This window comes from Muscardinus avellanarius, assembly GCF_963383645.1.
Source record: "Muscardinus avellanarius genome assembly, chromosome: 15".
In the NCBI taxonomy this organism is placed as follows: Eukaryota; Metazoa; Chordata; class Mammalia; order Rodentia; family Gliridae; genus Muscardinus; species Muscardinus avellanarius.
In genome coordinates, this window is record NC_137801.1 from 57585218 (window position 1) to 57606376 (window position 21159).

Below are 21159 nucleotides of genomic sequence, written 5' to 3' on the forward strand. Positions count from 1 at the left end.
CTCCCGAATGCTGGGATTACAAGCGTGCGCCACCATGCCCGGCTTGGAAAATCCATCTCTTCCTTTACCTCCTCTCATTCTCTTATTGTTCCTCTTGCATCTTCCCCTCTAATCTCCCTCAGCTATAAGGACCACCCTCCCCCTACCAAGTCAGGTACATGTACAAAATGTGTGTCCATGTGCAGAGTTCCTGGAGACAAATACAAAATCATAGTGTTCAGAGGAGGTTAATGGTTGTGACTTTTTTCCTTTGCTAAAACCTGGACCCTGGGACAGAAATAACTTTTTTTCTTCCTGCTTTAGGGAGTTGAAACATGTTGATCTCTTGTTACTACTGGACTAGGCAGGTGAATTGATAGGTTGGGTCCTTCCTTTCTCCCACGGGACCCTGCAGTGGGGACAGGAGGCGGAACCCTGGAAGCCAGAAGCGGAGATGTTGCAAGACTCCAGACGTCATGAGACAGATGCCAGGTGCCATGAGACTCCAGGTGTTGTGAGACTCCAGACATCACGAGACAGACTCCAGGTACTGCGAGACTCTGGATATCATGAGAGAATGGGCATTCCCACACTGCTAGCTCCACCCCAAGACCCCCACTATAAATATACGTCCTTCCTCTTTGACCATGTGACTCTGCTGACTGACTACATGGCTCTGCTGCTTGGTCCCTTCCCCCACAGTTGGCAGTTCTTGCCTGAAGGTGCCAGTTTTGATTAAAGAGGCCTTGAATAACTTGGCTGGTGTTTGCCTCCTTTGCAACCCCCAACTGAATTTCAGTGTTACAAAAACCAGGAAGATTTTTGTATTTTTTTCTCCTTCTCTCTCTCTCTCTCTCTCTCTCTCTCTCTCTCTCTCTCTCTCTCTCTCTCTCTCTCTTTCTCTCTCTTTTTGTGTTTACCTCTCCTTCAGCTCCGAAATCTCTGACCCAACCCTCAATTGGATCGACCGCTTTCTGTACCAGTATTTGGAAGAGGCTTCAAGATGTATTAATGTACCAATATTGGGAAAGATTTTCAATCTTCAAAATATATCTCCAGTAGTAAAAAGCCAGGAGCTTCAAGGAAAGGGCTGTAGATTTCCAGGCGCCAAGGGTAATTAGTGAGAGAATAGAAGAAGCCCAAAAGCCTAGGGTCTTTTTACATTTCTAAGAGAAGTGAACTTCCTCAAGGATGTGGGGGAATCCCAGATTCTCAATAAGCAACTTAACACATTTTGGAGTGTAACAAAAGGCGTGGGAATCTGTGCCAGAGACAGAGCTAGTCTATCAAAAGACCTGCCTCCTTGCCTCAGAGAAAGGGCAGATCTAGTTGGGTCAGAAGACTGGTTATAAAAATACCCTGTGTCCAGGAATCTTTGGTGACTTCGTTTCGTGTCATCCCACTATGTCACTCTCTCCGTGACATAGTGCTTTACTCTAAGCTCAAGCTTTCCCTGTTTCTAATGGTGCTATAACAGTTTCAACCTGTATTTCTATCTTTGTCATAATAAACTCACATAAGTTTTCAGCAAGAGTTTGGACTATCGTATATTTATCCTAAGTCTGGACAAGGACCTGCGTTTATGGGAACAGTTTCTGGAAGCCTAACAGAGGTTCCCGGGAACTGTTCCCCCAAACCATAATAGTCAAGACCATAACACTTTCTTTTAGACTGGGTGTGCCCCTGAGGTCCTATGCCGGGCTTGCTGGGTGGCCTGCACCCACCGGCCACTTGGGCCTTGCCGCCACTGCTCTGGCTCTGTGCTCCTGTGCTGCTTGGGCCCCACTACCACTGCTGCCGCCACTCCGGTTCTGGTGGTGCACACCCACCAGCCACTTGCCTTTCAGAGGTCTTTCAACAGGGTAAGCTCCCTCCTCTTCCATTGGTCAGCAGGTTCCAGCTTTCTGCCTTCTGGCTTCTTGTCTCTGGCTTCTCTGTTCTCAAAAATGCACAGCTGTGTTGGAGTGGCCTCCAGATGACCAGGTAGTCCTCCGGTTTTGAGAAGGGATTGAGATGTCTTTCCAGATCTCTTGACCCTGATTCCTGAACAATTGATCAGGAAATTAAGAATGCCTATTTCCTTTTCTTCATTTTCACCCACGGACCAATTATGGGAAGCCAAACCTCCAAAATAGACTCCCAGTCCCTGCTGGGTTGTCTCCTTGCTAATCTCCAGTCTCTGGATTCAGCGGAGGATTTATGCCCTGAGCACCTGGGTCTGATGTAGGATAGAAGGAATAAGTAGGTAGAAAGGAGACAGACAGGAAGGAAAAGTAAAAATATAACTTTGATATAAGAACCTGGAGCTGAAGTGCTTCAGCCTCTAGTCCACAAACCAGTTCTCTTTCCCAGGCCTGACTCTACCATAAGTTCTTGGGAAACCTGTAGATCCTAGAGTTAACAATATTTCCGAGAAAACCTATAATTTAGTATATCCTAGCTTATCCGTCAATCAACTAATGAGGACCCCAATCAACCCAAGATCATCCACCCATTGGCTGACCAGACCACCAGACCACCAGGCCATCAGGAAGCGCCTCGGGACTACTGGACTGAGCTCATCCACCCTAAGGCCAACCAGACCACCTGTCCACCATAAACCACCTTGGGACTACTGGACAGAGCTTATCCTTACATACCTTCTCTAGCCCACCCCTCACAAAAGTCCCATATAAGAAGAGAACCCCGAACTCCCCAAAATGCCTTCCTCATCTTGAGGTGGCCCGCATTCTCTCTTGAATGTGTATTTCCTCCCCTTTTCCCCAATAAACCTCTATGTCTCTAACTGGCATATGCTGAAATTCTTTTCTGCTATGTTAGCTAAGGATTCTGCAGGCCCCGAGTTCCTGAGCCAAGAACTCACCCCAACATCTTTGGCACCCCAACAGGTTGCCACCCAGAGGGAGTAGCCGAGGCAGTGGACCCCAGAGCAACTTGGGGCCGACATGCTCGGGCCCTGCCCAGGCACTGTGCTTGTAGGCCGGCCTGGCCCAGCAGGGAGAGGAATGGGCACTGGGCAGCCTTGGCAAGGTCTGCTGATGGGGCCACCTGTGTCTGCACTGGTGCTCATGGCACAGGGGAGCCCAGGAGACCTGCTTGTGATTGATGTTGGGGGAGAGATGAGGGGTCGTTCAGTTAGTGAGCCTGGCTCTGTCTGGACCTGGGGTTTGGCGATGTATGAAAGACTGCCCACCAGTCCAAAAGTAAGGGTGTTTTTAGATAAGGAAATTTGGGGGAGGAAAGTGTGAGCTTTTTACACTGAACCTACATAGTCTATAGGTGACAGGCGCGGGGTTACCCGAGCACAGGCCAGGCCAGTGTTGCTTCTGGATGGGTTGGGCTGCTAAGCAGAATGAAATGGAACTTGGAGATGGGGGTTAAGGTTGTAATATACATTCAAGAACATAGAATGGTCTGTCTTTTGTTCTGGGTCTGACCTCACAGAGCTTTGTCTGTGTAAGTAAATAATTACAGATGTGTGTGAACTGAAGGATTCACTAGATTGCTGGGCATGCAAAAGGAGGGAAGGGGACTTAACTTTAGCAACCAAGGAATGCTTCTCGGAGGAAGAGACACACTGGGTCTTTGTGAGTTTTTTGTTGTTTTGGTTTTTTTTGTTTGGTTTGGTGTTTCCGGTTTTTGATACTGGGGTTAGAACCTAGAGGTGTTCTGCCTCTGAGCTACACACTCAGTATTGTTTATTTATTTGATTTTGAAGCAGGCTCTTGCAAGGCCATTCTGGGTCTTGATGGAATCTGCAAGTCAGGGGAGGGCCCTTCAGGCAGAGGAAACCCTGAGGGTAGAGCCCGGGCAGGGAAGGCACCGGGTCTCAGATGCAGCTTTGAGGATGCTGTAGAAATGCTCACGGGATCTCTGTTCAGCAAGAGGTATGGAGCGGGCCTTTTGCAGAACTGGGGGAGTTCTATAGGCCTGGGACTGGTGAGCGTGCCCTGAGAGAGAGCGGGGCCAGGAAGGCAGGCCTTCCGAGCCAGGCTGGGATGGGCGGGGACCTTCTAAAGGCTCTTTGAGCATGGTGTGCTCTGGTCCTAGTCCTGGGAAGAGGGGGTAGGGTAGGGCTGGAGCTGGGCACCGGCCAGGAGCCTACGTGGAGAATGACCTGGACATTGTGTCGAAAGAGCTGGAGAAAGACAAGGGAGACAGCAGAGTTCAAATGGGGTGGTGTTTAGTGTGTGTGTGTGTGTGTGTGTGTGTGTGTGTGTCCGTGTGTGCGTGCGTGCGTGCGTGTGTGTGTTGCTGAGAACCTGAAGAAACTTGACAGGTGCCCAAAGCTCTTTAGAGATAGAAGACATCTGCCATCCATTATCTCTAGCACCAGCCAAGTGCAATTTCTAATCAAGGGGTGAAGCTCCAGGCTGTAATCGGATTTGGAAACTTGGACAAGAATCAGATACACATCTAAAGGAAGGCCAGGCAAGCCACCCCACTCACTCACAATGGCCCTGAGATGAAAGGCAAGCAAGGGTGAGGGGTTCCTTCTAGTGAGTGCCACAAAAATCTGGCCAGAACATGGCCAAAATGTGGTCAGTAGATGGCTGGGCAGCAAAATTTCCCTAAGTAGAGTGTTTCTAAACGTCCCTGGTGAGGAGATAAGCCCGACTTTTATACCTGTGTAGGTTAGCTGGTCTTTTCTGGGGAAATGCAGTCAGTGGTCTTGGTTGGAGACCCAGGATCTGTATATTTAACAAACATCCTAGGTGGTTCTTATTTTCTGTGAAGTCTGGACAATCTCAGCCTCTGGGAAAACAACTTTAGGTCCAGGAAGATTTAAGTATAAAAATGATTGTTAAAAAAACAACTGATAGGATCCAGGCACAATGGTATACTTCTGTAATCCCAGCTACACAGGAGGTTGAGAGAGAATTGTGAGTTCAAGACCAAATTTGGCAACTTAGCGAGACCTTGTCTCAAAAAACGAAAAGGGCTGGTATGAAATTCAGTGATAAAGTGTTTGCCTTTGATTCAATCCCAAGTACGGCCAAAAAGAAAAAAAATTGATAAGTTCTTTTGTTCTAAGAATACTGTGGGTATTTGGCATTTTGAGTACCTATTGGAATTTGATTGGAGAAACAGGTAGCACTTATAATTTGAATTTAAAAGTATAATTAAGTAATAGATTTATAATTTTAAATTGAATGTTTATTTTTTATTTCATTTATTTTTTGTGGTACTGGGGAATGAACCCAGGGGCCTTCTACCTCTGAGCTATACCCTCAGCCCTATTTTTTATTCTTTTTTTTTTTTTTTTTTTGCTGGTGTGGGGATGGAACCCAGGGGCATTTGACCTCCGAGCTACACCCCCTGCCCTATTTTTTATTCTTTATTTTGAAACAGGGTCTCACTAAGTTACAGAGTGCCTCACTAAGTAGCTGAGGCTGTCCATGAACCGCGATCCTCCTGTCTCAGCCTCCCGAGTGCTGGGATTACAAGCGTGCGCCACCATGCCTGGCTCCCTTATTCTTCATTTTGAAGCAGAGACTCACTAAGATGCAGATGGCCTCACTAAGTAGCTGAGGCTGGCCATGAACTCATCTTCCTGTCTCAGCCTTCCAAGTACAAGTGTGTACCACACCCAGGTAAACTGAAAGTAATAAATTTATGTGTGGCAATGGAAGAGTTAGGAGAATTTCAATATTACTATATTTAAAACTTTTTGGTAAGATTTTAAATCAAACAACTTAGATTAAACAGCTGAAAGAAAAAGCCAGGCATGGTGGCGCACGCTTGTAATCCCAGCATTTGGGAGGCTGAGACAGGAGGATCCAGGTTCACCACCAGCCTCAGCTACTTAGTGAGACTCATTGAACCTCAGTGAGACCCTGTTTCAAAATAATGAATAAAAAAATAGGACTGGAGGTGTAGCCTGGAGGCAGAATGTCCCTGGGTTCCATCCCTAGTACCGCAAAAAAAAAAAAAAAAAAAAAAAAAAAAAAAAGTTGAAAGAAGGTTTTTGAATTTATAATGTTAAAATTATATTGATTTGTTTAAGAAAAATGAAAGTTCCTTTTAATCACTTTTTTCTATTAATTAATTAATTAATTAATTACCTAATTTATTTATTTTTGTAGTGCTGGAGATTAAATCCAGGGCCATTTTACCTCTGAGCTACACCCTCAGCCCTTTCTTATTTTTTGTTTTGAAATAGGCTCCCTCCATTGCTGAGAGTCTCACTACTTGCTGAGGCTGTTCTGTAACCTGCGACCCCTGTCTCAGCTTCCCAAGCACTGAGATTACAGTTGTGTGCACCACACCCTGCTGAATAACCTTTTCTATACTAAAACCACCCACCAGGCCTCCCAAACTCATACTAGACATGTAATATTACCAGAGGTTAGTGAGTGCTCTGGGGCTCTAACTCATGCATAGCAGAATGGGCACAGAGGAGAGTGTGGTACACAGCAGGCGATGCCAGGGTGGAGAGCCCTGCGCCAGGGTGGAGAGCCCTGCCGGGCTCTGGAGGCGGGCGGCAGCTCCTGCTGCGGGAAGGGACTCTACATGTCCAGGGAGAAATCACGCATTTGGCAGCCAGCTTGATATTCAGCTCTCAGAGGCACCGGGGGTGAGGTAAGGGTTTGAGGGCACTGGGCACTGGCAGCATGGATGTCCTGTGTACTGCAGAGAGGACACAGAGAAGCGTGTGGGGAGGAGTCACCAGGCGAAGTGGGTAAAGAATGCAAAGAATGGTGGAGCCTGAGATGGCAAGATTCACTTAGTGTCATTTCAGTTCCCAGGATTCTTCTGCATCCTCCTCCACCCTCTCCCTAGGGCTGAAGTTCTTCCACCCAGGAAACGAGGCTTCAATGTCCCCATCCAAGGCCTAGGGTTGACAGAGGAAGAGACAGCATAAGGACCACGGTCACAGAAATGCCAGTGAAGATTCCTGGGGGACGGAGGGTGCACCTGACGTCTCAGAGGAGAGCCGAGGGGTGAGGAGGCGCTGGGTGGGACTTTCTGGACCGTCCCAAGGAGGCTGGGGGGCCAGGTGACTCCTGGTCTAGCTTCCTCCTTGTCCATCTCGTATCCGCTCCGGGGGAATTCCCACCACAGCCCTCCAGGTGTGGAGGGCAGGTGCCCGGCAGGTGATCAAGGAGGAATGTGTGCACTTGTCTTCCTCTTTGCTTTCTGACTCTGTGCAGGACAGGCTGGGTAGGTGGGGCAGGTGGTAAACTAGCTGCGAACCTGTGATCCTCCTGCCTCAGCCTCCCAAGCACTAGGATTACAGTCAGGGCCACCATGTGCAGCTGGTGTTCAGTGTTTTGGGTCTTTTGTTCCCCAGTATGGGTTTTATCCGGGTGGTGGTTGGGCACCGCCACCCTTCAGTGGGCGATGAAGAACAGTTGTGTCATTAGTAGATTACCCCTCAGGCCAGAGCCACTAAAAAGGAGGTGATGGTGCAGGCTTGGTCTGGTCTCTGAGCTGCTGCTGGGATGGGGAGGCAGCTGCAGTCAACCGGGCCTCTGCCCCTGAGGCTCCTCTTCCTCCGTCTCTTTTGACTGATGACCAGAAGTAAAGCTCTCTGAGGGCTGAGCCTGGGCCAATGTCTGCAGCCAGGTTTCCGGTTCCATCCCAGAGCTGGCCTGACTCTTAGGCCCCCAAACACAAGTACGCCGGGGCTGTACAGGCTCCAGGTGTGGGCCCGGCCTGGACCACTGTTCTTGGGGGCCTGGGTGGAGGGTCGTCCCTCAGCCTCCAGTGCACATGACATGTGTTCCAAGCTGCTTTGGAAACAAGGAAAAGTGGGGTCGGGGAGGAGAGTGATGCCCCCACCCCCCCGGGGGGGGGTTCTAGGTAAGCTGAGGAGGGGCGCGGGGGACGGAGCCGGCTGTGAGAGGGAAGAGGCCCCTGGAAAATAAGTGCTTCCTTTTACTACCAGAATGTGCACCTCCCACCAGATTTCCAGCCCCTGGAGAGAGGCAAATGAGGCTGTGACAGCTCCCCCAGGACCTTGTTTCCTTCTCCAGCCCTGCGAGGGGAGGAACAACCTCCTCCTCTGCAAACATTTCTGTCCGTGTTTTCTTTCAATGGACGGATGCTTCTGGACACCTGCACGACGACAAGTGCAGGAGACAGAGCCCAGGGAGGCCGAGCTGCTGGCCTCAGGAAGTCTCATCTCTGGGGGCGGCCAAGACACACATGGGCAAGGAAGCCATAGTGGCCTGGACAGGGGAGCTCTTGACAGGTGGACGACAGGTAGGAACTCACAAGCCAGCTAGGTTTGCAGAAAGAGTACAAAGTCTATGTTGTCCTTAGCGTGGCCTTAGAGGAAATGAGCAGAGAGGAAGTCATTAAACTGTGATAGCCTCAGGCCTCTTCTGTCTTTATTGCAAAGACAGAAATAAAGGTTACAGTTGTTCCTGGCACCAAGCCTGCCTCAAGTGCTCAGGCCGGATATTCTGTCCCCAGAGGCACTCCTGCCAGAGATGGCCCACCGTGGTGGGGCTTCTACCCAGACCCTTGGATAAGGGTTCCGGCTGAGAGGCATGGGTCTTGGCCTTTTTAGGAACTCAAAACCAACAACACTATTCATTGGCGAATTGCAATCTTGAGGTTGGGCTTATGCAGGAACATTTTTCCTGTTGCTTGATTTTTTTAATTTTTATTATTATTTTTTAACAATGTTACTGGGGATATAACCCAGGGGCATTCTACCACATAGCTACACCTCTATCCCTTTTTTATTTTTTATTTGAAAACACAATCTTGTTAAGTTGCTGAGAGCCTTGGTAAATTGCTGAGGCTGGCTTCTAATCTGCAATCCTCCTATCTGAGCCTCCCAAATACTGGGATTACAGGCATGTACTACCATACTCAGCTAGGTGCTAGCTCTTGACGTTTCTTATCTTGTATGGAACACTGTGGCCACCTTTTGGATGGCATATTGCTTTTTTTTATTTTTTATTTTTGCGGTACTGGAATGGAAACCAGAGGCATTCTATCTCCGAGTGACATCCCCAGCCCTATTTTTTATTCTTTTAAAAATTTGAATGAATGGCATATTTCTGACAGGCCTGGATTTTGAAGCTTTGAGGGTAAAAAATGCATTTTTACTATTATTTCCAACCATCTCCAGCTGTGTGTGGATATCAGCAACCCAGGAAAAGGTCATTTTCAGCTAGGCATGGTGGCACATGCTTGTAATCCCAGTACTTGGGAGGCTGAGGCAGAATTTGTGGCGGGCCTCAGATTCTTAGTGAGGCCCTCGGCAACTTAGTGAGACCCTGTTTCAAAATAAAGAATAAAAATAGGGCTGGACATGTAGCTTAGAGGTAGAATGTCCCTGGGGTCAAGCTCTAGTCCTGCAACAACAAAACAAAAAAAAAGAAAAAAGAAAAGGAAAGGAAAGAAGAGAAGGAAAGAAAGAATGAATAAATGAATGAAAGAAAAGAAAGGAAAAGGCCATTTCCTGGTGCTCTCTGCAGGGCGGGGTGCAGGTCAGGGCAGCAGGCAGTGTGGGCTCTTGCTCCAGCCGTGGATCTGGAGCCGTGGCACTGATACACACGACGTGCACAACTTGGACTTGCTTTTCTGCATCTAAGTGAAACGAGGCTGACTCCAAGAGAATTAGGAACACTAGTGCTGAGAACAGTGCTCCGGGTCTACACCATGAGACAGGGGTCCACAGATGCCAAGAGGAGGCAGCACACCTTCGCAACACATACTGTCACCAGAGGAGGTGACACTTGGGTTTAGAAAAATTCAGCTAATAGGACATTAGTGAAGATGTCGAGAGTGAGGTGGTTTGTTATAAGCAGAGATCAGCTGTCAGGAGCCAGGTGATGTGAGGAGGCTGCTGGCCTTCGGTGAGTGGGAGTGGACAGGTAATGTGTGGTCCAGCCTTGTACTCCTCGAGACCCGCGCCATCACTGACCTTGGGAACACGTTGGACGTGCAGATTATCAGGCCCTGCCCTAGACACTGAATCAGATTTTTTTTGTGTGTGTGGTGCTGGGGGATTGGGCCTAGGAAATATTCTACCTCCAAGCTATGCTGTAACCTTATTTAATTTTTATTTTGAAACAGGATCTCTCTAGGTTGATGAGAGTCTCCTCAAACCTGCCATCCTGAATTACAGGCCTGTCTCTGAATCAGAAATTCTGAGCTTGGGAACCAGCACCCCCCATTTTTCACAAGCCCCTCATGTGGTTTTGAGGCTCAGCAGAGTTTGAGAACCACTGTTCTACCTGCTAAGTGGACTCTGGTTGTTATGATCAGAAACAAGGGCACATGTGTCTTCTCAGTTCTATTTAACGTGTGTGAAACTTTGCTTATAACTCTGCCTATGGGTCCTGTGGCCTCATGATTACAACCTTTAGGTTGATTCAAGTGTCATAGTATCAAACAGGTGACAGTCTCTTATTGGGATATCCAGCCAATGGATTTAAACCTCATTAAATCCATTTGCTGAACTCTATTTTTTTTTGGGGGGGGGCAGGTATTGGGAATGAAACCAAGGAGCATTCTACTTTTGAGTTACACCCCCAGCCCTTTTTTGTTTTTTTGGTGGTACTGGAATTCCTGGAAGCCCTTCTACCTCTGGGCTACACTCCCAGACCTATTTTTATACTTTTTTAAATTTGGGAAACAGGGTCTCTTAAGCCAGCTGGCTTCCAACCTGCGGGATCCTCCTGTCTCCGCCTCCCAAGCATGGGGATTATGTGCGCCACCACGCCCGGCTCCCCCAGCCCTTTTTATTTATTTCCAAATAGGGTCTCTCTAAGTCATTGAGGGTATTACTAAGTTGCTGAGGCTGACCTCAAACCTGAAATCCTCCTGTCTCAATCTCCCAAGTGCTATGTTTATATGCATGGGGTACCATGCCAGCACTGGGCACTCTTCTAACCCTGGGGATATAGTAATGAACAAAATAAAAATATGTTCTTCCATGATTCGAAGGGTGAGAGAGGTAACACCAAAATGTCACGGGGGCCACGGTGACCCCTTTGTAGACACCACTGGAGACTATGCCCTCATCCCAGCACAGAGTCCAAGAAGACCAGGGCATGAGGTTTAGATCCATAGTGCTTCCTCCCCTACTGGAACACTGGAGGACTTGACACGATGGTCTCCTCCCGATCCCAACTATGGACGGAGGAAGGACTGGCCCGTCTTCTGTTGAGCAGGATGTGAGAGGTATCCAAGCACAGAAGCCTGAAGTCGTTGGGTTGCTCTTGGTTCTCACTGAGCAGGCCTCAGAGAGCCCGGCCTGACGTGTGTCCCTGCCTCGCTGGCTTGCCTCCTAGACCATGCAGCTTCAGCTGTGATTGCCTGTAGCTCTTTACCTCCAGGTCTCTGCTCAGATGCCACCAGTGGCCACGGTCACATCACCTGGTCGATCCCGTCAGAGCACGTATTGATGTAACTTTCTTGTTTGCTGTCCGTCTCTCTCACTGGGACACAAGTGTCTCGAGGGCAGGGGCCGGCCATGAGCAAGTCAGCCGTTGAATGAACGCTGCCTCTCCCTGGACTACCATCCTTTGGGGCCTTCAGGAAATAGCAAGATGAACTCAAGCCGGGCGTGGTGGCCCAGGTTTGTAATCCCAGCATTCGGGAGGCGGAGACCGGAGCATCGCGGTTCATGGACAGCCTCAGCTACTTAGTGAGGCCTTTGAAACCCAGTAAGACCCTGTTTCAAAAATAAAGACTAAAAAAGTAGGGCTGGGGGTGTAGCTCAGAGATAGAATGCCCCTGGGTTCCATCCCCAGTACTGAAAAAAAAAAAAGATGAATTCAAAACTCATGATTTTAGATTTTATGGAATGCCGGTGAGGGGGCCTGAGCCAGAGGAGGATCTCCCAGAAAGCTCTAGATTTCCTCAGTTCTGGATGCTCTACTCATCTATTCGTATCGGTGGAGATCCAAGATATTAATGAGTGTCAGATCTTCCCTCCTGAATGCCATACAGGAAAACGGGAAAGTTCCTCCATATCCTGGACACTTCTCACTCCATTCTGCCCAAATGTTAGGTTGTAGAATGTGAGGGTCAAGTCAACATTTTTCCATGTTCTGAAGCTGCTGGCTAAGGGGACTAGTGGGAACCCAGAAGCGGCTTCCAACCTAGATCAGCGCCTGTGCCCTGGGCCCTGCTGGTGGGTTTGTGGCGTCACTCCCATCCGACAAATGGGAGAGAAACGCTTGGACATTCTGAATCCAGCACACTCTGAGTTGGGTGCACTGTCCCATGCCTCACAGAGGCAAACACAAAGTTGTGGCCACTTGGTAACTTTTTAAACAAGTCCCCACCACATCGCTGACCTGTGTGGGAACACCGACTGCACTTTGAGGAGGTTCTGCTGGCACTCTCTCACTCCCTGGTGGCTGGAACAGACTGGACCGAGCCAGTTCCACAGAAGGGAAAGCTGTTCCTGTGGAGAGCCTCACAAAGTAGCTGAGACTGGCCATGAACCTGCAATCTTCCTGTCTCAACCTCCCGTGTACTGGGATTACAAGCGTGCGCCACCACACCTGGCTGCTGACAGTGTTTTATATTGGATTGGGTAGCCGGGCATAGTGGCCCATGCCTGTAATCCCAGTACTTGGGAGACTGAGATGGAAGGATTGCGGGTTTGAAGCTGTCCTCAGCAGCACAGAGGGCAGGGCTGTTCAGAAGCACAGTGTGCTCCTGGTATGCCTTTTTTAGCCCTTTTTATTGTTTTTATTTATATATTTTGATATATTTTTTGGTACTGGGAATTGAACCCAAGGGCATTCTATCTCCAAGCTGAACTCCTAACTCTATTTTATTTTTGATTTGGAAACAAGGTCTCACTAAGTTGCTGAGAGACCTTGCTAAGCTGCTGGCGGCTAGTCTTGAACCTGGGATCCTCCTGTCTCAGCCTCCAAGTCCTGGAATTACAGGTGTGCACCACCATGCCCGGCCCTCTTCTCCCTTTTGAAGTCACCCTGCCCAGCTTGGAGTTCCTCTGCTGATGGAGGGCAGCCGGTCCAGGATGAGGATGGAGGGCAGCCGCTCCAGGATGAGGATCTCAGCTCCTGCCAAGGCCTTAATGCAGGCGCATCACAGCTAAGCCCTGTGATCCTAAGGCTTTTTCATTTCAAATAAAACCTTTAAACCCAGTCTGAAAGCAGAGGGAAGAAAAAGCATTGGTGGGCATCATCTCTCGAAAGGGTCCTGGGTGCTCTGGAGGGTCTAGCATATTTTGCTTGTTTGTTTGTTTTTTTGCGGTACTGGGGATGGAACCCAGGGGCATTCTACCTCTGAGCCACACACACCCCCCAGCCCTATCTTTTATTCTTTATTTTGAAACAGGGTCTCACTGAGTTGCAGAAGGGCCTTACTAAGTAGCTGAGACTGTCCTCGAACCGCAATCCTCCTGCCTCAGCCTCCCGAGTGCTGGGATGACAAGCGTGCGCCACCATGGCCGGCTCAGCAGTTGTTGAAGGGGAGCCTCACAAGCCTTCCAGGAGTTAACCATGGAGTTTTGTCATTTGAATGCTCTAAGTTAAACTGCTAACAAGAGGGCTGGGGTGTGGCTCAGGGGTGGAGCACTTGACTAGCATGTGTAAGGCTCTGGGATTGATCCCAGGCATCACAAAAGAACAAAGAAACAAAAATTGGTAACAAGAGGCACCAAGACTTCTGAGGCTCAAAACAACAACAAAATATTACTGTCATTTGACTATGGCTTGTCTCTTCTGAAAATTCAACTTCCAGTCTAACCCCGTTGTGAGATATACACTTAGTTTGGCTGTAGTATTTCGAGGAGGCGTCTTGGGGAATACTGAATACTGGTGGCTTTGTGAGAAAAGACCAGAGGATGTGCACACAGTTTCTTCTCTCTTGCCACGTGATGTCCTGTGACACCGGAAGACTCTGCCCGCAAGAAGGCCACCACCTGTGGCCCCTCAGCCTTGGGCAGAACTGAGAGCCAACCACAGCTCTTTTCTTCATAACCTACTCGGTCTGCGGTATCCTGTCATTAGCAATGGAACACGGGCCAGCACAATCTGATTCCAACTTGGGGCCCTCCGCCCGCTTGGTGGGCTCTGCATCGGTCTGTTACTGGTTGCCTGGCATGAGGAAAAGATCTCTGGAAGGAATGTTTACTAGTAAAAGCATTATCAAGTCCGAACGAATCTTGAAATACTATAGGATTTGGCGGATAAGAAAGCAAGCCTAATTTCTCTTTCCTCTTTTCTTGCCACCCAGTGTAGATACAGCAGTAGCTCTCATTTCCCGGAAATGGTCCTGTCCCAGCACCTCAGAATTACTCAGGAGGTCAGAGTTCAGGGTATGAGATATATTCCAAACCTGCTAATGGTGCTCCAAGACCTGAATCATCTAATCCCACTTTTTAAGCTAGTGGCAGGAAAGAGGTGGTGTCCTTGGCCCACAGAATGCAATCTCTGACTAGTCATGTCAGGAAGTTGACAAAATTAGCCTTTCTGGTTAGGCTGCCGAGCTATGTACCCCCTAACTTTCTGAGTGAACACACCCCAAACATTTTCAGGGTGTGTGTCTAAGGTTCTATATTTATCAGGATTAATCTGAACAGCAACACTAAGGGCCATCATCTCAGAATTCATCCCCAAACCCCATATTAACTTAAATATAAATGCCAGCAATAAGAATGAACTTTAGGTCAGTTCTGGGGTAAAAATCCCTCAAGGTCTTAGAAGACTGAATCACTACAGGGATGTTTTGTTTATAGAGGTTTTGTTGTTTTCTTCCTGTCTCCTGCAGCTATCTTAAAGTGAAAGTTAAATTAGAACCCCCCCCCCCCTCCCAAGAGTCTTTGAGTGACAACTCTTCCAAAGTGTTCAAATTTGTGGTAGGAGATAGGAAACAAGGTAAGTCAAGGATTGGGCTTAAGTTGCTGGGTGTAGCAAGGCCAGCAGCCCGGGGGACATCTCTCTCCCCTCTCTTCTTCTCCCTTCTTCCCTGCTCTTTCCCAGATAGAAACTGGTCTCTCTCCCTTGACTCTGCCTTCTAGCTCAGGTCAGGAACAAAAGCCAGGGTGGTGGGGCCAGTGCAGGCAACCAGGCTCTGGTGCCACACGAGTTCATGACATTGCTCTCCTGGTGAGCGGTTTTCTGAGCTCTTAATAAACTCCACATGTAAGTTGAACAAAATCCTAGTTCTAAAATTTTCCAACCCTCTGCAACCTATTTGACTGGGAAACAAGTACTGTTGCTGCTCCCATGATTTGCATTATTACCAGATCTCTGAACTGGCTGACGAGCTGACGGGAGAGGGACCAGGAGCCACTTGGGTGGGACAGAGGCCGACACCCACGGTCCTCAGCACCTCCGAGTTCAGATGGGTAAAAACTCTGGAGCACAGAGTGGTGACGAGGCTTCTCTGGGTCCCCTATGCCGTGGGCTGGCAAGATGATCTTTCCCCAAATTAATCTTCATGTTAAAAAAAACTCTGGCATAACTTACTTAAGTTTTTGTACCCCATTTTCTCTTCTGTAAAATGGGACAATAACAGCACCTACCTCACAAGGTCGTCTGAAGGTTAAATTGTTACAAACAGTTTAGAACAATGCGTGGCATTGATGCTGAGTATAAAAGTGTTAGTGGTTATTTTAAAATATTGTTTCTGAGGCTACACGTTGTCTTATGCCTTTTGGAAGCAGGGCAACAGACACACCAAGGGCCCAAAACACCCGTAACCCAGATAATCTATGTCTAGAAATCTAGGAAATAGATAACTTGGAAAACTCATGTTCCAACATATTTGTCACATAATTACAATAAAAATTAGAAAGACCAAATAAATGAGAGTCCTGTCAACGCGGCTGACTCCTGTCACTGTAGCCTTGCTCAGGTTGGTCTCGGTGGTTTGTGACTAGAACCTGTATTAAAAAGGCAAACTCTCTGGGTCAGAACTCAACATCATGAGCGCGCCTGCCCATAGCGTCTGCTTTTGACCTGAGGAACTTCTGGAAGTTTCCTCCCTTTGACCCCTCCCTGCCAGCCTCAGGGTGCTCGGGGAAGATGGCTCAGCAAAGCGGGAACACCAAGCGCGGGCGGAGCAATGTGAGCCTCTGGACACCTGTCTACAGAGGACGGGGGAGGGAGGAAGGACCGCTGAGGGGCTGTCAACATGCTGTCAACCCTCCCTGACCTCAGCGCTCCCCGCTCCTTTCAGCTTTTGATTCCACCCCTGCATCCTCGATTGTTACCAGATCACAAATTTGTGTGTATGGAGAGATTCTGTCTTCTGTTTTTATTTCTGTTTTGGCCGCTATTTATGCCAGGCCATTGTTAGAGCCTTACAGCTTAACCCCAAGTAAAAAATCTGTGTGTGTGTGTGTGTGTGTGTGTGTGTGTGCGCGCGCGCGCGTGCGCGCGCGCGCGCGTTTTCTTCTAAAAATCTGCTTCTAATGTTTGTCTTTTTAACGTTTAAAAGTGGGGCGATGCCGGGCGTGGTGGCGCATGCTTGTAATCCCCGCGCTTGGGAGGCAGAGACAGGAGGATCGCGCAGGTTCGAAGCCAGCCGCACGCGCTGGTTTAGGAGACCCTGTTTCCAAATAAAAATGTAAAAATAGGTCTGGGAGTGTAGCCCGGAGGTAGAAGGGCTTCCAGGAACCTCAGTACCACCAAAAAAAAAAAAAAAATAATAATAATAATAATTAAAAAAATTAAAAAAATAAAAAAAAATAAAAAAAAAATGGGGCGATGGCCTCCTCTGAGATGACCAGTTCTCTGCTTACACTTGGCATTTTGTGAGAAGACTATTGGAGAGGAGGCCAGATGTCTTAATTATGGTTCCAGCCCGTGATGCCCTTTGATCAGATTGAGCTAAATAGGTGGGGAAATTAACATACAGTTAGAGGAGAGGTGTTTCCTCGCCTGCTCATGTCCTAGCGCAGCAACAGATAGTGGGAGAAATTTGTAAAGTAGATTAAGAAAAACTGCGAGGCAGGCAGCCTGAGCCCCGAGCTTCTAGAAGCAAGACCATTGCCTCCTAAGCGCCAGGTGAGGGCCTGTTCTGAAGAAGAAAATCCTTTGCTGAGGTTGAAGGGATCTGGGGAATGACACCCCAAATCTAACACCCTGGTCTGTTGACCATTTGTGTATGTGTGGTCCTGAGGATTGAGCCCAGGGGCATTCCAACTTTGAGCTATACCCCCAGCCTGACTTTGTCTTTTATTTTGAGGCAGGGCCTCACTGCATTGCTGAGGGCCTCGCTAAGTTGCTGAAGCTGGTCTCGAACCTGCGATCATCCTGTCTCGGCCTCCTAAGTACTGGGATTACAGGTGTGTGCCACCATACCTAGCTAAAAAATGCCATTTTTTTCTTTTCTTTTCTTTTCTTTCTTTCTTTCTTTTTTTTTTTTTTTTGTCGGTTCTGGAGATAGAACCCAAGGGCATTCTTCCTCTGAGCTACACCCCCAGCCCTATTTTTTTATTCTTTATTTTGAAACAAGGTCTCACTGAGTTGCAAAGGTCCTCACTAAATAGCTGAAGCTGTCCTCAAACCACAGTCCTCCTGTCTTAGCCTCTCAAATGCTGGGATTACAAGTATGCGCCACCACGCCCAGCTAAAAATGCCATTTTGTGTTGCAGTATAGTTTATATACCATAAAAACCACTTGCTTTAAGTGTATTGTGCAACCATCACCACAATCCTATTTATTTATTTATTTATTTATTTATTTATTTATTTATTTATTTATTATTTTTATACTGGGAATTGAACCCAGGGCCATTCTACCTCTGAACGACACCTCCCAGCCCTATTCATTCATTCATTCATTCACACATTCATTTCTTCATACCAGAGTCCCTCTAGGTTGCTGAGATCTCTCTGTGCTGGTGAGGCCAGCTTCAAACCCGCAATCCTTCCATCTCAGTTTCCCAAGTACTGGGGTTACAGACATGAGCCACTACGCCTGGCTACCACAATCCAATATAAAACACTGTCAGCAGCCGGGTGTGGTGGCGCACGCTTGTAATCCCAGTACACGGGAGGCTGAGACAGGAAGATGGCATGTTCATGGCCAGTGTCAGCTACTTCGTGAAGCCCTCCACACTTAGTGAGACCCTGTTTCAAAATAAAGAATAAAAAATAGGGCTGGGGGTGTAGTGTGGAGGCAGAATGCCCCTGGGTTCCATCCCCAGTACTGCAATAAAAAAACAAACAAAAAACAACAAAAAATACCATGTTTTATCTGGGCATGGTGGCGCAGGCTTGTAATTCCAGTACTTGGGAGGGAGGCTGAGACAGGACGATGGCAGGTGTGTGGCCAGCCTCAGCAATTGTTTTAAGATAAAGAATAATATAAGTCTGAGAGTATAGCTTGGAAGTAGAGTGCCTCTGAGTTCAATCCACAGTAACACACACACACACACACACACACACACACACACACACACACACTGTCATCATCTCAGAAACATCCCTCCTGTCATAGCCATTTCGCATACCCACCAGTCCCAGGCAAACTTTCTGTCTCCATAGATTTGCCTCTTAACATTCCTTGAGAATGAAATCATATGTGATGTTTTATGTTCAGCCTCTTTCACTAGTCATGTGTTTGAGATTCACACATACTGTAGCTTATCAACGAGCGATTCCTTTTTATTGCTGAATAATATACCACTTTTTTTTTTAATGTGTGGTGCTGGGGAATAACCCAGGGACATTCCAAGCTATGCCCCCAGCCCTTTTTTTTTTTTTTTTTTTTTTTTACTTTTTGTTTTAGATTCAATTTTTTTTAATTTATTTTTTATTGGTGCAATGTATTCATATATCATAGTGGTATAAAGAAAATACATTTGTAGACATACATGCACATCTCGCCCAGTCAGCCCCTACCACGATCCCCACCCCATTCCCTCCCCATCCCTCCTTCCCACGCTTGGCTTACTGGTTGACATCTAGTATTATAGCAATTTATACTTTTTGTTTTGAAACAGGGTCTTGCTAGGGCTAGGTTGCTGAGGGTCTCAGACTCCTAAATACTGGGATTACAGGCATATGCCACCAACCCTGACTATATACCACATTTTTGTTCACTGTTAAACATTTGAGCTATATCCAAGTTTGGGCTAAAAATTACAGCTACAAACATTTGCATGCATGTCTCTGGATGTTTTGTTTTGGTGCTAGGGATCAAGCCCTGGACCTTGCCCATGCTGGGCAAGTGTTCTACCACTGAGCTACATCCCCAGCCCCACGTACACGTCTTTGGATATATGTGTTCATGGATCTTGAGTAGATTCCTGGGAATGGAATTCCTGGAAAGTCCTATTCCCCCAAATAGATTGCTGGGTGATATGGTTATTTATACTTGAAGAAACTGCCAGACTACTTTCCAGAATGGTGGCACCATTTTACAATTCTCTCAGCAGAGTATAAGAATTACATTTTCCCTACATCCTTCCCACTGTTTCTTATTTCTGTCTCTTTTATGATAGCCATCCTAGTGGGGTCTCACTGGGGTTTTGTTTTGCATTTCCCTTATGCTAATGATCTTGAGAATCTTTTCGTGTGCTCATTCAAATCTCTTCTTTGGCAAGATGTCTATTTTCCTGTTACTCTTTTTATTTTTCTCCTGTGGTACTGGGGATTGAACCCAGGGGGTATTCTACCTCTGAGCTACAATATCAGCCCTATTTTACTTTTATTTTGAAACAGAGTCTTGCTAAGTTATTGTAGATCTTGCTAAGTTGCTGAGGCTGGTCAGTTTTTCTTTTTCTTTTTCTTTCTTTCTTTCTTTTTTTTTTTTTTTCAGTATTGAGGATTGAACCCAGGGGCATTCTACCTCCAAGATACACCCCTGGCCTGGCCCTGTTTTTTTTTTTTTTTTTAAATTCTTTACTTTGAAACAGGGCATCATTAAGTCGCAGAGGGCCTCACTAAGAAGCTAAGGCTGGCCTTGAACCCAGATCCTCCTATCTTAGCCTCCCAAGTACTGAGATTATAAGCATGCACCACCAGGCCGGGCTCCTGAAGCTATTCTTGAACCTACGACTCTCCTGTTTCTGCCTCCCAAGAACTGGGATTACAGGCATGCACCACCACACCTAGCTACCTGTTGCTTTTTTAAAAGCCTGGGAGAGGCAGATGATAAGTTTTTTTGGGTAGGTGATGGAGGGGTCTCTCTTGTTTATCAACTATTCTATCCAAAGTGTTGAGCACAGAGTTAGAGAGTAGGTCGTCATGTATTAGTTTTCTATTGCTGCTGTAAAATAAGAAAAGCACCGCAAACTTAGTGACTTAAGACAATATATATTTATTCTCTTATTAAACTTCTGGAGACCAGATGTCTGAGGTCAGTTACACTGGGCCAAAATTAAGATACCAGCAAAGACTTTTTTTTTTCTTCTTCAGGTCTGGGGATGGAACCCAGGGACATTCTACCTCCGAGGTACACTCCCTGCCTTTTTTTTTTTTTTTTTTTTTTGTGGTACTGAGGTTCCTGGAAGCCCTTACACCTCCGAGCTGTACTCCCAGACCTATTTTATATTTTTATTTGGAATCAGGGTCTCTTAAGCCAGCACAGCTGGCTTCGAACCTGAGCGATCCTCCTGTCTCCGCCTCCCAAGCGCGGGGATTACAAGCGTGCGCCACCACGCCCGGCTTAATTATTCTTTATTTTGAAACAGGCTCACACTAAGCTGCAGAGGGCCTCACTAAGTAGCTGAGGCTGTCCGCGAACCTCGATCCTCCCGTCTCAGCCTCCCAAATGCTGGGATTACAAGCGTGCGCCACCACGCCCGGCTAGCAGAGACTTTGGGGGCTAAAAGGAGCGCCCATTTCTGTCTCCCCAGCCCTTCCCTGGTAATGCAGCTTGGTGTTTCTTCGCTTCCTTTCCAAGCCGCTTTTTCCATGCCGCTTTCCTTTCCATGCCGTGATACCTGCAGGACCCTGAAGAGTCAGGGAACTCTCCCAGTCTCAAGGTCCTTAACTCAATCACACCTGCAGCCTCTCTTGCCCTGTCCGGGAACCTCCCCAGGTTCCGGGGCCTGGGACCTGGCCATCTTTGGGGCCGTGCTTCAGCCTACTACAGTAACCATTCCCTAAGAGTCCGCGGCAGAGCTCAGCTTAGGGCCTGGGGGTCGTGAGAAGATACTCATCTTCCTAGAAAGAGGAAGCGGCCAGCATTTGAGAGCTGGGGGTTGAGGGCAAGCCTCGAACCGAAGGCCTCTGATGCAGGCCCACCCAGTCCTGTCTTCTCCCGCCTCCCCTC